Source organism: Daphnia magna, linkage group LG7 (genome assembly GCF_020631705.1).
Source record: "Daphnia magna isolate NIES linkage group LG7, ASM2063170v1.1, whole genome shotgun sequence".
In the NCBI taxonomy this organism is placed as follows: domain Eukaryota; kingdom Metazoa; phylum Arthropoda; class Branchiopoda; order Diplostraca; family Daphniidae; genus Daphnia; species Daphnia magna.
In genome coordinates this window covers 3,556,020-3,562,702 of record NC_059188.1, presented here as the reverse complement: position 1 = coordinate 3,562,702, position 6,683 = coordinate 3,556,020, and the positions used below count along the sequence as shown (strand labels likewise).

At 37.2% G+C, this 6,683-nt stretch overlaps 1 pseudogene; it reads right to left on the bottom strand.

Annotated features, from left to right (window-relative positions):
- Positions 1-765: 765 nt before the first annotated feature.
- Positions 766-3,386, bottom strand: LOC116927001 (annotated as a pseudogene).
- Positions 3,387-6,683: the final 3,297 nt, after the last annotated feature.

Genomic DNA, 6,683 nt, shown 5'->3' with positions numbered 1-6,683 from the left:
ATTCGTAAGTAAAAATGTTCATTGCACTTATGATAAGTAATTAATTTCACATGTAAATGTGGCATTAAGAAAAATAAATTTTGTTATTGTTGGTGCAAGAAAGGTTGCTCCTAAGCAAACAAAGAATTAAGTAAATGTTAAAAAAGTTATTTTTGTTTTTGTTCTTAGTTACTAAAAAATGTAAATTTTTCGTCAAGATTTCGCTGAGAGGTAAAAGTGGTATGTATGAAATTAATAGTTTTAGTTTTTAGGCTTATCAATGGATTAATTAGGTTTGAGTTATTAAACAAGTTGTTCTTTGATAGTAGTATAGTAGTTGGTTGATAGTGTAGCTGAACTTACTTAAACTAGCAGCGTCTTTTATTGGTTTCACTGATCTGAACGTCTTTTGAACATCTCTTAAGAATGGACGCACTGGAAATAAAAACTGGCAATAAATTGAAATTTTTAATTCTGAATCTTTGTTTATTCACCATCATTTTAATCATTATGAAAAACAAATTCAATTTAAACGGGGGGGATTCTTGGTGCCGTAAAAAATGTGTCTTCACGACAAAATGGGCAGATATTTAATGGAATTGCAATATCGTCAACTACTCGGGGGATATTGATGTTTCGAATGCACGAAAGACACAGAAATTGTCTACAGCAACTTATCAAATGGTCTGCTTCATTATTTGTACAAATTGTACAGTCTTCGATAAATAAACGTTGATTTGGAACGGCCAGATTGTTCTCAACGCGCTCTTGTTCGTCTCTAAATTCTTACACAAGATGCTGTCTTTCCCCATCCCCCGCCAAACATTCCTGGTTTTGCTGTACATTTAAAAAGTTTTCGACTTCCATTTCGGTGGCCAAGATCTCAGGTTCTGGTTCAACAGCTGGTCTAAGAACAGGAACGGCACGTCGACCGCCACGTTGTCTGCCACGATAGACAGCTGCATTTCTGCGTGCAATTTCAGAAACCGCTGCTTGATAGTTGATTGCGCGTGGCTGAGGCAATGGATTGAGACGCAGACGTCCGACTCTCCTTGCTGGTTGTGGGGCAATGCGAATCGGGTCCGCAAATTGCAGTGGCGGTTCATTTCTGTTTAGTGGACGAGCTTGTGGAACTAAAACTTGAGTTGGATCAAGTAGCATTTGAAATGCAGCGTGAATGTGCGGAGCATGGTTTTCATACTGAAAAACAAATTTAAAGAAAAGTATGCTTAAGATTTCTAGAATGGTAGAACAAAATATAATAACCTCCAGTAAAAAATCTTCGTTGTCTTAGACGGCATCAGTAAAATCATTTTTTGGATAATTTTCAGTATTATCTTCTGTTGCGGTTTTGAGGAATTCGGTAATAGGTTGAATGTCTGCATCCGGATTTCCAGTGAGTTCTCTATCCAGCTGATCCGTATTTTCTCTAATTTGTTTGTCTCTGTTTTTTTAAACAGTTTTCGCTGCTCCGAGATAAGCATTCCACTTTCTGCATTGGAAATGTCTCGGTTGGCCTTACAACCCAATGTCCTGAGTTTATCTAGGAGATGAGAAAACATAAAACATATAACGATTTTATTGTTAATTGTACATTGGTTAGTTATAAATAAATGTTACTGATAAACTCAAAATAATTAATATGGTTTCCATTCATGCACTTGTTCAGTGTTCTGTGACCAGACTCACAAAAGTTGTTTGTCCGATTAATGGCGCGGTAAACTGAGAATCGGGATGCCCCAATGCGATTTATCCAAAAATCTTGAATATATGAAAACCATTGGTTGAGATAAACCCGGTAGGCAGCAGTTATATCATCACTGGCGCTATAAAAGTAGTTTTCGAAAGCCTAGACATAATTTTGTAGTGAAGAATAATGTTAGAAGACGCATATCATCATCAATTTGTCCATAAGAATATACCTGCCCTCGACTAAGAATTATTAAAAAACAAAAGATTATGCTCACCACAAGCCCTTGTGGAATGAGAGAATTGTTTAAAAGAGGCAAGTTCATTCCCATTCTTATGATTCGACGGACGACTTGAAGTGTTGTGTATGCTGCCTCTAGACCAAAATTACACGCTTTACAATAAATCGCCTGAAACAATATTTTGATATTAGTAAGGAAATGAAAATTAGAAAATAATTATCAACAGTCCGACGTTGAACAAGTGATACATTGATAATCACATTTTTTTATGTTGTGTTGAATTTTTACACATTATTTTAGTGTTTTCATTTGTTGATGGATTGAGGTAAGACAAGGAAATAAAAATACTTGGGAAGTATGAAACCAGCAACCGCGGGATTTGCAGCCAGCAAAGCATTCTGTGATCGCTCCTAATAATGCTAACTCATAGTCAGCAACAAATATGGTAGGAGCAGGTACTCTACCAAAAAGTTCTTGGCACTTTTGTTTAACAAGATCTATGGCAAGAACATGCAGTTGTTTGCTTTTTCTTGTCTTCAATATAAAAGCGGCTGCAAATGATTGCGGATGATTTCAGCAATTTTTAAATGAACAAAAATTTACAGAATAAAATTTCTATGAAATTTACGTGTCCATACGCAACCGTATGGAGTGTTTCTAGCTGCTAAGAAATCAACGGAACGGTTCTAAACGTACCATCACCGTGCATTTCTTAAACTAGGGGATCCGACGCCGCTCTTAGTACTTCGACGTTGCCAAACACCTGAGCCGATTCTTCGTTTCCAGTAGCTACATCCATCCATAAGACTTCTCCCGAATAGAAATTGGTGCCGTCCTACTGCTTCCTAAAGTAAAACGTGCTGATAATTTGGATGGATTTGAAGGGACAACTTTTGATAAAAACAAAGTTAACCTGTACTGTTCATTTCCCATCAATAAAATGTGGGCATTACGGGCATCTCGTGGATTACGTGGCTGTCTTTATGTCGATGCAAGCTCAAACATTTTCGGGTGGATTTCAATAAAACTCGAGCACAGGGATAACTTTCATAAAAAATTATGTGGAAAAAATATGATGGTCTAAGTTCAGTTTTTCAATAAGGTTGCGATAAGAAAATTAAAAGTGACTTACAGTTCACAAACTCGTGCATGAATAGCTTCGTAGCTAATGTTGGTTTGTTGGAATTGCACTTTACAATAATGTTTTAGTTCCCGATTCAATATTTCTTGTTCATCGTTGGAATGGTCATTGTGGTTTACGCCCTGTACATACCGTCTAAGTTCCTCATCAAAATATACCCTGGCTAAACAATTATGGGAACGCTTTCTGTAGCACTGAAAACCACTACCGTTAACGTGCCAAAGATGAAAATTTATCGTGTCAGTAAGGACTAAATGTTGCACTTCTTCGTTTTGTGTACCACAGTCACGAGCACTTGGAAAAAATTTGAAGCGATCTTCTATATCTTCGGCCATGATTTAATAAGAAACTCAACAGATATACACTGAAAACTCAACTAGTCTTGCTCGTTGCCAGATTGCTCTATTTGTAAAGTGCAAAGTACAACAACAAGAACAAATCCTGGAAACGTTTTCCTCCTAGGGGATGGGATGAGCTTCGCTGTACGAGTACTCCCAAGTGATTTAAAATTAGAAAAAAATGCACGATCATCTGTCTCCAGGTTTAATATTGAAACAAAGGACAACTCAAATTTTTGAAATGTTGTATTACAACTATATTTCTTGTCATTAATGTTTATTCATCTTCATACAAGTAAGATGTATCATCAGGATCCTCTAAAAAAATTTTTTTTAAATTCGCTTAGAGATAAAACTAAAAATGAAAAAACGCTAACAAATAGCAGATTTGGAGTATGAATGTTCCCTTTTAATCGTGGTTCCAACAACAGCAGGATTTACTTTGATAAAGAAAATTGAAAGATGTATAAATAAAAATGGACATGCAGTACCATGCAATTACGTAAATGTAAAAATTGAGATCAAGAATTATTTATACCGATTTCATATTGAAGTAACTCTTGTTTAGTTTCATTTATTTCTTATTCGATTCGCCGTATTAAACTACGTGTCTGAGCAGAATTTCAAATCTGTTTGTGTTTGTGGGTGTAAAAAAAAAAAAAAAAAAATTATTTTTTTTTTTTTTTTTTTTTCTTTTTATTAATTTTTAATTTTAATTTATAAAATAAAAAAATTCTTTCTTCATTAAAAATATAATCAAATTGGTTTCCAAAGTTCATTTTATATATTTATTTATATCGGTCGAAATTAAAATTTTGAGGTTCCAGCCGGTTTGTGATTGGCTGCAAAATTGGGGGAATTATCGCGTGTAAACTGGGGAACTTTTCGTTTTCATTTATTTCTTATTCGATTCGCCGTATTAAAGTACGTGTCTGAGCAGAATTTCAAATCTGTTGGTGTTTGTGTTCACTTTTATAACTTTTTATTTTGTGTTTGACTGTTTGTTTACAAATATCGTACGCGGCTGTCGTTTGTCATTTGTTTTATTAGCATTTTAAGAACAATGAAGTCAGCCGTGAAAACTGCTTGTGCTTGTACAATCAGTCATTCGTGTGGTGCCATCTAGTGGCAAAGGCAACGACGAAATGTGCGATCCTAACCTAACCCACCGTAACGTTTTGGCCATTTTACTTATTTTAGCCATCGCGGGCCTTTTATTATTTTAATATTATTATTTTATTATTGATCAACCTAACCGGTGCTTGGTTTCAAACTAGGCTATCCCGTTGCTGTTTTTTTAATTGAATAATTGCGCAATAGCGCGCCACTTCACCATTCAGCCCGGTTCAGCCATTGACGTATGCCCAACTAAATCTCGAAGGCGGACACCCAGTGGCCTTTTTACATCATGACAGACAACGGAAAGCATCAGGTGAACAGCCTTTCAATTAATTCACACGACCAAAAGAGTTCTTCTTTTTTCGCCTTTTTTCCATCCATCGGTCGCCATCAAAAGAGCAGGGAAACGCCAGAAATAATAAATAGCATACTTTTTCCCACGCATCGCTGGATGAGGCTGAGTATTAAGCAGATTAGCGAATTGTCGGAAGATATTACGTTGTTCAAATGAATTTTATATTCCGCTTTCAAGTGCTCGAGAAAATATTTGTCCGCTACCGCCAAAATACCAACTGTCATTTTGTCCATCATTTCGGAAAATATGTGCCAGGTTCTCAAACATGGTTAAAAGGGTTAACAATACGAAAAGAAAATGAGAAAAAAAATCACTTCTAATCTTGCAATAAAACCACGAAAAAATATATGAGAACCAAAATGTGTTTATTTGAGTACATCATAACTTAAAAAATACACTCAATTTTTTTCAGAATTGACTACAAAATCGGCCCACTTTGGGCAGTCCTTTTTAAAGTGCCCCTTCAAAAGACACTAAGAATTTTTTTTTTATTTATTATAAAAATTAATATTACAGTATTAACTACCTTAAAACATTTCTTATTTTTTTTTCTCTCCCGAGCCCTCTTTCTATTTCTTTGTTGTTGTTTTTTTTGCGGCACCAACAGTTCAGATCCAATTTCAGTTTCTTTGACAGGGATTAAAGGGTTAGTGGACGTGTATGGAATGGGTCAAGGTGGTGTTGGAGTGAAAGAAGGAAAGGGTGGACTGGATGAGAGTGGTGGTGGAGAGAAAGAAGGAATGCATGGAATGGATGAGGGTGGTGGTGGAGGGAAAGAAGGAATGCATGGACTGCATGAGGGTGGTGGTGGAGTGAAAGAAGTTTCTTCTGCAGGAATTGGGGGGTTAGTGCATGGAATGGGCAAGGGCTGGGAAGTGGAAGTAAAATTTAACGTTGGTGTTGTTGAGGACAGAGTAGAGGATTGAATTACAGGTAGTATTGGAATTGGGATGTTTTGCTTCTTCCTACAATTATTAATATTAATTAATCATTAGCTAACATTTTAAAATGGCATGTGGACTTTTGCCCCCTTTAACTAATGCCCCCTCGCGTTTACTACAGTTGCCCCCCAGACTGTTGCCCCTTAAAACTATTGTCCACTTAACTAATGCCCCCCTAACTAATGCCCCCCAAAAAATTTTACGATTTTAGTTGATCCGTCGTAATCGAACCGATTCAACTGAAAGGTCAACTGTGGAACCAAGGAGAAGGTTTTTGGCTGGCACATTCAGGACACCTGAAGATGTTGCTCTTCCAGCTGAGCCTCTTGATGCACTTCTTATGGAGCTTTTAAATGCTCCTCCTGTCGAGCCTGAACCCGAAGTTGCTCCAGCTCCTCGTCGTCCACGTCATGTGACCCAAGTACCTCGCCACTTGTCAGCAGAAGGGGATTCACCTATCACTCCTACCAACCACAGGGATCGGGCTCACACAAGAGTAGCTCGAAGTTAACGATTTAGAGTTAAGAGAGAAGTTGTAGACTTAGTATCATCATTACAAAAAAATGTAAATGAAATGTGTTTTATGTACCATTTTGTACACTTGACAAAATATAACTCCGATATTTTTCATTAATTGAAGTATTGTGTATTTTACTGGGAGGAGGGGCAATTGTTAATTATTTTTGGGGACATTAGTTAGGGGGGCATTAGTTAAGGGGGCAATAGTTTTGGGGGGCAACAGTCTGGGGTGTCGGAAATTCCGACGGACGAAGCTCACAGCCCTCGTCCGGGTGCCAACCCTTTGACCGAAGAAGGCTAGACTCAGACGAGTCATCCTCGGTGGAGTGCCGGGCTACCGAGGGTAAGGAAGTCCATTAG